At 36.5% G+C, this 9,983-nt stretch overlaps 1 long non-coding RNA gene across 9 annotated transcripts in view; it reads right to left on the reverse strand.

Annotated features, from left to right (window-relative positions):
• LOC108258923 (uncharacterized) overlaps window positions 1-1,771 on the reverse strand; it is a 7,498-nt gene extending 5,727 nt beyond the window's left edge. For 4 of the 9 annotated variants that reach the window (XR_008393484.1, XR_008393482.1, XR_008393481.1 and 1 more), the window contains exons 1-3: window positions 1,259-1,771; window positions 382-510; window positions 1-180 (exon numbers count right to left, since the gene is read on the reverse strand). The exon at window positions 1-180 is cut by the window's left edge. This is a non-coding gene — a long non-coding RNA (uncharacterized LOC108258923). The other 5 variants (XR_008393488.1, XR_008393486.1, XR_008393483.1 and 2 more) reach the window with 3 other exon arrangements.
• Window positions 1,772-9,983: the final 8,212 nt, after the last annotated feature.

Raw genomic sequence — 9,983 nt, forward strand, 5'->3', positions numbered from 1 at the left:
CAGAAAATAGCATACAACCAAACAATCTCTAAAACGCAATCTCATGTAACCACCTCCAACATCCCACAAATTCTCACTCTGTCTTCTTCTTTAAATATGGCCACCAATCTGTGAGGTCATCCTGGGAGGCAGGAGCAAGGCAGGCTAGGGCAGGCTGGAAAGTTGGGAGGGAGTTCGGACCTGCACACAAAATGTCACAGCACACAAAAACTTCCTGTCCCAAGATAGTGGGTTGTAACATTAACATTTATTCAATATACTCAAAAATGTCTTAACATTGTCATTTAAAATAAATTAATATATTCCTCTATGTTCACAGATTATTTTTCAATTGTCATAAGAGCAATGCATTTCCCAAAGGTATGAATAATTTTTTCTTACTTCCCCCACTTTTTCTTGGCTGGAGTATTTTCAGCTCTGAATGATGCAGGATATAAGACCTTTTTTGTCCTTTGACTGTGTGACGGCAATGACTATCTCACATGCTTTCTTAGGCCCCAGAGCTTGGATCTGCAATGGGATATTTGAATATAATATAAAAGGTGGTATGAATTAATGTGAACAAAAGCTTTATGACATGATTGAGAACTGCATAATAACTGGGCTGATGTGTCCTCTGAATGATCCTCAGATGTTTGCTTTGTCTTGTGTCTTTTTGGTTGGGGCACTGCTTCTGGTGGATCAAAATACTTTGAATGATGCTTTGCTGATCTTTGAGTTTGTGATCTCTTGGCCCATTGCTCTTCTTGTTGGTCAATGGTCTGTTGCTTTGGAGATGTTCCTTGAACAGACTATCAAGATTATGCATCATTTGATGCTGTGTGTACCTTCCCTGCAGAGAGTTAAACATCTTTGCAATGAAATCTGCAGGCCCCAGGAACCTTTTTCTGTGTAATATGTGATTCTTCACTATTGAGAACCACTGCTCCACATGGAAATTTGTTTCCCTTGTTTTTATTTCTTCAGTATTCTCTTTGGAGAATCTGCTCAGGTCCCCAAGCAATATGCCACTCCAAAGGGGGAAAAAGTCTGTAAGTAACAAAAATCTAAACAGTGTTTCTCATACCTGACACCTAGATGAACACTTTCCAGTTGGCTTTGTGACTGTACATCATTCCCTTCAACTGCTATTGAGCTTTAAATAATGGTATATTTTGTGTGTGGGCCCATTCTGCATTGAAATTCATATCTAATTTAAATGTGATTTAATAGCTTACTTTATTAAATATAAAAAAAATCTAAAAGGCGTTTCTCATACCTGACACCTAGATGAACACTTTACAGTTGGTTATATGACTTGTCATTCCCTTCAAATGCTCTTGAAGTTAGAATCGTTTATAAAAATGTCGTATGTAACTTTAGAGACGGTCCCTTAATTTCCGCATTTCCGCGAATATCGAACGTCAAACCAACTTTATTCCAGGACCCGCAGTCAGTTTTACCTGCTGCCTTCATGAAGTCCTTTCTAAAATCAGACTTTACTAAATAATGTAATACATAAAATAGGGAATAAAACATTATAAAATATTTAGAAAGACTATGAAGTAGCTACCGTCCTAAAAACAAACAGGTGATAGGGTGACAAGTATCTTTAACTGAAGCGCTGTACTGTGATGTATAGAAAGAAAAACAAAACAAAACATCAGTATCTGTTTGTGATCAGAAAAATACTTGATTGCGTTAAAAAATCGTATTATTGCGTGAAAAGATGACGTTATGACAAGTAAACGATCTCGTGATTACGATTTTTTTAAAAAAACAAAAAAAAAACCCACACACAATTACGAGAAAAACATCACGTCAATGCAAGAAAGCTCTCACGTCATTACGAGAAATGAAAATGTCCTGCAGTTGTGACATCCCGCCTGTAGATGGCGGATGAAGCGCGCTAATACCACTAATTCGAGCCATGCTGTGAATAAAATGTGCTAATATCAGATACAGACAAATTGCACTTTGTTTTATTTCCTATATAGCATTAGATAGATATTGAAATGTGTATGTGGGCATTTGTCAATTCAGCAACAAGTGAGGCCAGTAAGGTAAGAAGGCCTGGCATGTACAGTGGAGTTCAAAAGTCTAAGACCACATTGAAAATCTGTGATATTTTTCATTTAAAATTGGAAATAAATAGAAGGTTTAATAATTTTTAAATAGTTAAAACAAAGAAAGTAAATGCTCAATATATTTAATATTTAATATTTAAGATTCTGCATTATTTCTAGGCCCCTATTTAACTGTTAGCAAATTTGTGATATTCACCATGTTAACTGTTGTGTACAAAAGGTCAGATTTTCCTTCTGCCTAAACTCTTCTATTGAAGCATGTGTTCTGAAGAGACTCTGATGGATTTGATCTAAAATGGATTGCAAAAACTTGTAGAGTCTGTATCAGCTCGAGTGCACACTGCCATTAAAGCAAAAACAAAACAAACAAAAAAATGGGACACACTTAATACTAAGAAACTCTTTTCACTCAAGTTGTTTTAAATAATATAATTGTAATAAAAATTGTTGTTTTAAATTTGAAAAGAATGCAAATAGAAGCACTTTCACTAGTGCTCTCAGACATTTCAACCCCACTGATGTCAGTGTTCCAATTTATTCCAAAGGTGTTCAGTGGAGTTGAGGACAGGTTCTGTGCACACCTCTTGAATTCTTATATTGGAACATGTTAAGGCCCCTTAGTTTCAGTGCAAGGAAATGTTAATTCTACAGCATATAAAGACATTCTATACATCTGTGTGCTTCCAACTGTGTGGCAACAGTTTGAGGAAGGCCCACATATGGGTGTGAAAGTTAGATGTCCACATACTTTTGGCCATATAGTGTAACTAATATACTACCAAAATACTCAGTATGAAGAAATTTATACTGTAAGATAATAATGGCTCTGTGAACTTCCCATGTGAAAATATGTACTCTTTACCTATTTGCCCTAGATGTATTCTGTCTGGAGGCTGTAAAGACATCTCAAGCATCTGGCACTCAGTTCTATGATATGCATGTCAATAATGTGCCTAAAACAGGAATACTCCACATGTCTTAATTCGATTTGTGTTTACTTCAAGTATGACTTTAGTCGGATCAAGGTAATAAAAAATTGTTGTTTACATGGTAGTTTCTTAATCTGAGTGTTGTCTTAATCAGGTAATATTGGATTACTGTTGTCCATGTAAACGTACTGGCGGTGTAGCAGATTATCGGACTACTGGGGCCACTGGGGCAGATTTGTAAATGCAGTGAATTAAAAAAAGTCTACACATCCCTGTTAAAATAAAGCCACTGTGCTTTATCAGCACATGAAAGTGTTCAGGACAGACAGAGAGCGAAAGAGCGAGCGAGAGAGAGAGTGAGAGAGAGAGAGAGGCTGGTGAGGGAATTACAGCTACAGTATAACATAAGTGAAAACAGGAACTAACTTGTGTCTCAGACATTCCACAACATTAAATGTAACTATAAACTGTTAACATGGATGACTTTTCATACATTAATAAATGAAATATTGTAATACTTGGTAAATCGGTGGGTATAAGCCACATATCGGCCGATAGTTTCAAAACATCCGATGTTCAGGGCCGATTATATCCTGTCAATCAAAAGAGGGTGGAAAAATACATTGATTTCTGATTGCTGTATGTAAAGAAGATGTCTCTTGTGTGGAATGATGACATAACTGCAGTTTGTAAGCTTTGTAATCTCTGCACCGCTAAAATTTTACACCGGAAGTGAGCAGCAGTGAAGTGGGAGTTTCAGCGTTGAGTAGAAATGATGAAGTAGAAATGCTTTTGTTTGTGGACAGTGAATGTGAGACTAACAGGAGGTTTTTTAGAATTCAGTCAATGTTAATATGAATTAATAACCTTCAATAAGTTAAGAAATCTTACTTAATCTTCAGAATTTAGTTAATGTTTTAATGTTAATTAGAATAATGTGTTTTCTGTTAATGAGACCAGTTACTGTGAAACAACTTGTTTAAATGGAGAGAATAAAGTTTTTAATTGCATTTTTTTTTTAGAATTGTGGAATAAATTATCATTGATTTAAAAGAAGGCATAAAAGGCAGAACTATCGTATCGGTATCGGCCAATATCACTCTGAATAATCAGTTATTGGTATCGGCTGAAAAATTTAGCAGACAAGCTAATCCAGCACAAATTAGTGCATAAAAAGTCACCAAAATGAAGTATTTGAACCTCATAATTAAATACAAAATGAGTGGGAAAACTGCAGAAAGATCCACTTTTTGAAAAAAAGTGAAAATTCTACCATCTTTAGGTGAACAGTGGTAAAATATATTATGTTAAAATCAATTGTCTTATTTTGATAAAACTAAGTAATCTGACTTTTTATATATTGGATTGTGAGCTATGGAGCCCCTAAGGGGACATGGTGATGGAAAAAATATGAGATGGGAGGAACAGTTATATTTCACTGCTTTTGCGTTCCCTGCCAATTTTTTTGCATTTGCTTGAAAAATGTTTGCGTTCCCCTGAGAAACTTTGCATTTACACGCAAATATATTTGTGTTCTCTTGTATTTTTTTGCATTCTCTCACAAAACTTTTGCATCCTCCCATTGTTGAGTTCATACAAGAAGTGCAGAATTCAGTTCCCTTCAGTTCCCCTGTTTCCCCTAAAGCATGCATGTGTGAAATGTTATCATCGCACATGTTAGGCTGGCCACACACTTGAAGATTTTAAGCCCAATTTGCACCCTCCTCAATGATCGATGAAAGGCTTGTCACTACCGACTTTTTGTCCAAAAAATTTTCAATTGTGTGGTGTCATTACGATTATTTTACTGCTGTGGATCGAGTCGGAGCCTCCCTGATCCCAAACTCTTGATCAGCCTGCCGGAGGCGGGATACCTGCATTAGCCAAAGGGAGCGAGTAAGCATCACCAGCCGGGTGTTGTGTGCTTTTATAGTGGAAACATGGCAGCCACAAACATGCCATGAAAGTGGAGTATGGTTCTGCAACAGAGACAACCTGAGTGTCTGTGTGTCCGTCTGCCGGATAAGTTTCTGCTGTGTGAATAAGGTGGTTGATATGCGGCTACTAAACAAAATGAAGTGTGTGATATTGTCTTCTGAAGTAATGTTTGATAAAACGCAAGTTTCTGTGAGATCTCGTCTTTGTGAAATCCTACTACACTCGACAGGTGTGTGGTCTAGTGGTCTTGCTAAATCGTCTAGTGTGTGCGTTCTGAGGATTATAATGTTAAAAATCGGTTGAAACTGTCCTTACGTCTGTGTCTCCCACAGTTAACCCCTATCTCTTAATTATAAAAGCATATGAATGAAACAAGTGGAATTCAGAGGAAAAGCTGAGAGAGATTACCATAATCACTGTATTATTTCAAAGCCATTTCAGTCGTAATATACTGTAATATTTGTGGGTAAACCTCCTTACAATAATAACCTACAATAATAAGAGAGACTACTTGTTTGTGCCATGCAATATATAGTTTATTTGTGTGTGCAACAAAACTTCAGGTTGTGTGACAAAACACACACACACATACAAAGTAATAAAATAAAGACAAAAATATAAACTACTGTCCAACCCAGAGAATGCCCCTGAACTAGCCATTTACAGTTTTAATTGTGATATAATATTTAATTAAACCTGACGTGTTAATTCTAGCTGTTACGCAGAGACTCTGAAAACAGGGCAAAATCTAGAATTATAGAAAGTAGTCATATCATACACTTTCTGTCAAACTGTCAATCAAAGTAGTGTGTGCTGATTTATGACCCTTTGTGTTTTTCCTGACTGACAGTTTGTAGGTACACCTAATTTATGAGCTCTGGTGACAGTGTCTGAAGTGTGTGTGTGTGTGTGTGTGTGTGTGTAAGAGAGAGAGAGAGATAGGGTCATGTGTTTCCTGGGGGTTTACTGACAAGAATGCTTACAATGTGTTTATGTTAATGAATTAAGGGACGAGTCGTGCGTTTCAGTGTTTTAAGACCCCTACCAATGTGTACATTTGTGGTTAATGTGAATCTTTGTTTCTGAAATTAATTTTGTGGTATCAATTTGTGTAACTAATCTATCAGAAAATACTAGACCTGGTGACTGAATGTGGTAGATGTATTAGAATTGTGAACATTTTATGTGTGTAGCTGATTTGTGTAATCCTTTTGTCAAGAAATCAACAGAAATTAACATTTATTGGTTATGGTGTTGAGAAAAACACAGTGATGTGTAAAATATTTCTACATTCCTTCAAGGCTGAGAAGGACGTTCTCTTTTAATGAAATAAAGACCAAAACCATCTGTGTTATTCATTGTGGAGACTGACGTGACAGTATGTCTGAAGAAAATTAAAAAATATATATTACATAGCCTACTTTCCAAACAAGGTAAAAGACAAAAAAGACAAGGTAAAAGGTAAAAAACAAGGTTAAAAAACAACCTTTTTAAAAGATGGTGTTTTAAAAGAATTGTGTGGTTTTTTTTTTAAACTATAAACAAGTTTTTGGAAAATGGTTCGCCAATGAGGATACTTACACAGAACTATCGCTAAATACATAAGCTTTTGTCTATACTTTGACATCCCATGTCCCCACTGGCTGACAGTCAAGTCGTGTATATTTATGACCTCTGGTAACACTGTTTGACATGAATGTGTGATCTTTCCTGGCAGTTTGTCTGTGTGAGATAGAGACATGTGACTTTTGCTGACTAGACATGGGGTTTTTGCTGACTAGAAAGCTTACAAATGTGTTTATGTTAACGAATTAAGGAGAGAGTCATGCATCTCAGTGCTTAAATAATGATTAAGTTGTAGTTAAAACACAGAAGAAACTCTGCAACTATCTGTTACAATGGCTGCTCTGAGAAATCCTAATACCCCTAGAAGAATGCTGTGTATTCACCAACAAGAGACCTGATGAAATGAGAGAGAACCTGACTTCTGCTCCAGGAAAAAAAAACCCAAGATGTTAGTTTGACAATTTCTTCATGAAGATATTGTAAAGATGTTGTTGTTTAACCCTGAGCAGGGCGGCAACAACTCCAAAGATCGTCTCTTAAGTCTGAGGGTTCTTTAGGAGGTAGAAAAACATTTAAAGATGATGTTTTAAAAGAAACGGGTGTTTTGTCCATAATGGTACAAAAGAGAAATGGTTGTATTTCAATGTGAAATAAATTGGTGGAGACACACTGAGTACATTTCTGTTCCACAGTCTATAAGGATCCCCATCCTTAATGTAGTGTGAAAAATTTACATACCCTCCGTGACTGTTATTTAAAGTTTAAACATTTTAATTTTGTGATGGCAACAAGACAAAACTGTTGTACATTTGGTATCTGGTGATTTTATTAATGAGACCCCAACTGTCAAATATGTTTTGATATAGGATGTGAATTGCTTTGTCAGGCAAAGAGCACGATGGCATGGAAAGAGTATGATGAGGTGACCTAATGCTTAGGAGTTCTACAGTACTTCAACTTGGGAACATTCCAACATGGCCCTCAGAGAGGCATTATCTAAGGTACATATATATAATTTAGATCAGATAACCAGTATGCCTTTACCCACTCCTGATCTGGAGTCAAAATTATTACTTTTTATTTCCTCGTATGGGTTTATGAGAGTGAGCTGTCATGTACACTACAAACCAAAGTTATAGAAGCAGGCAAATTATTTTTCATCCATCCACCTTCAACCACTTACTCCTTTTCAGGGTCGCGGGGGAGCCTGGAGCCTATCCCAGGGAGCATCGGGCACAAGGCGGGGTACACCCTGGACAGGGTGCCAGTCCATCGCAGGGCACACAATCACACACACATTCAGACACCCATTCATACATTACGGACAATTTAGACACGCCAATCAGCCTACCATGCATGTCTTTGGACTGGGGGAGGAAACCGGAGTACCCGGAGGAAACCCCCGCAGCACGGGGAGAACATGCAAACTCCGCACACACAGAGCCGCGGGAATCAAACCTGGCGGTGTGAGGCAAACGTGCTAACCACTAAGCCACCGGCATGCAATGAAAGTTAATAAACAAATTAGGAAGAAATGACTTGTACAATACTGCTGCGGCTATTAAGTCAAACCATTTTGTTCAAACTTCAGCATGATCCATAGAGTAGCAGACATGTCCTTGTGCAGGCTTACCTTCGCACCAGCATTGCCCATTGACACGTCTTCTCCCATGTCAACGTATAAGAAAATGTAAAAAGTAATATAAGATATATAAGAATATATTTTATAAAATATAAGACATTATAAGGAAAAACATAATATTATTTAACAAGGTCTGCCATTCAGCCGTGTTGAGTGTAAGAGCATTATCAGTATTGTACGGCAGTTGGGACAGTAGTTAGCGTTCAGATGTCAGATGAAAAACAACTTTTTGAGTCACAGTGCCAAACTACTGGCAGAATATTTTGATCCTTATTTTTCAGTGTGAGGGACTGGCATTTATTTTAATAGACAGATGGCACTATATGGCATATACCTGGTCAGAGGATTTAGGAATTTCTTTAAGAAAGGTTCATTGTTTTTGTTCTTTTATCATAGCTTCAGTTTGTATACTTACTTTGGTTAGTGACTTAAACTGTTTTATTAGGTGGTGACAGATTTCGTTAACAGGGAAGGATGATAGGTGAAGATTAAGTTGGTATGCGTGTACAAAATAAAACTGTCTATATGTATATTTGTCTGCTATGTATCTGTTTAAGCACTACTTTAATAACAATTTAATAGAGAGAGAGAGAGAGAGAGAGAGAGAGAGAGAGAGAGAGAGAGAGAGAGAGAGAGAGACCAAGAGAGACCATTAAATGATTCATAGAACCCTTTTCAAGTTCGTTATACAGGTTTCTTTTCAAGCACTGTATGCAGAAATTACAAATCATTGGTCTGAAGGTTAAGGGCTCCTTAGACTTTTGCTTCTTTGAATCAAAAAAGTCTAAACCAAGACTAAACTCAGAAACAATATAACTGGCTGGTTGTGATCAGAATAAAAGCCAACGTGAAAGGTAACTTAATTCCCAAAGCGCTAAATGAGATTTCTCTATGTTCTATGTGACCTTTCTACAGTATATACAGTACCATTAAGTCCTAGTTTCCAGCCATCATTACAGCATGGGAGAGGAAATCTTGTTCATCAGATGTGTTATGTACATTTAGACAACCTGATAACAAACTAAACACAAAATTTATGTTGAGAAAATTCACTTGCTCTTTTTTCCCAAATAACATTGAACCAGATCCATAGTTTACATCATCTGCCCACACGTATTTAATCCGTATTACAAGTACTGAGAACAAGTTAGAGGAAGAGAACATGTAGATTTACTTGTCATTGGAACTTTATTTTATATTTGGATCTGTTTTGATTCATTTTCATATTTTGTTTTTTTTATTCATTTCATTATTTTTCATGAAGTACCTTCAACCAAGGAGAGTCTGGCATCTAACATAACGTATGAATGTAGGAACATGGATTTTCCCCATGTGCTCCACTGGCACCCTAGTTGAAAAGAAAGTCAAACATGTTAAGTCTTCAACAGTCAGGAAGTGGCGGAGTAAGGAAAATAAAAGCAAATCATCTGTTTAGATTATATCTATGATTAAGTTCACATTCAATTAAGAAATGAAGCTCATGTTAAGGCTATTTCTTCCACAGATATCTTCAGAAGAAACTGATGACCAATTCCCTAGGCATCGTGTCTCAATTTAAAATAAACAACACTCACATGCAGATACAGAAGGTATGATATTGTGCACAGTATGATATTTTACCTCACTATGTCAGTGGGACAATCTCACCTGAAGTCTGAGGGGTAGGGAAGTGTGGAATTCAAATAAAAATACATCAATTACAACAACGTTTTGCGAGTTTCAGGTTTTTAAAAAAAAATTATTATTATTATTATTTTTTTTTTTTTAGAAAAAGTAGATTAGGGACTTCTGAAGCAGCAAAACAAGTGGGGTATACGCAAACAGTCAAGAAACATACACATC

The sequence above is a fragment of the Ictalurus punctatus genome, chromosome 26 (genome assembly GCF_001660625.3).
Source record: "Ictalurus punctatus breed USDA103 chromosome 26, Coco_2.0, whole genome shotgun sequence".
Lineage (NCBI taxonomy): Eukaryota > Metazoa > Chordata > Actinopteri > Siluriformes > Ictaluridae > Ictalurus > Ictalurus punctatus.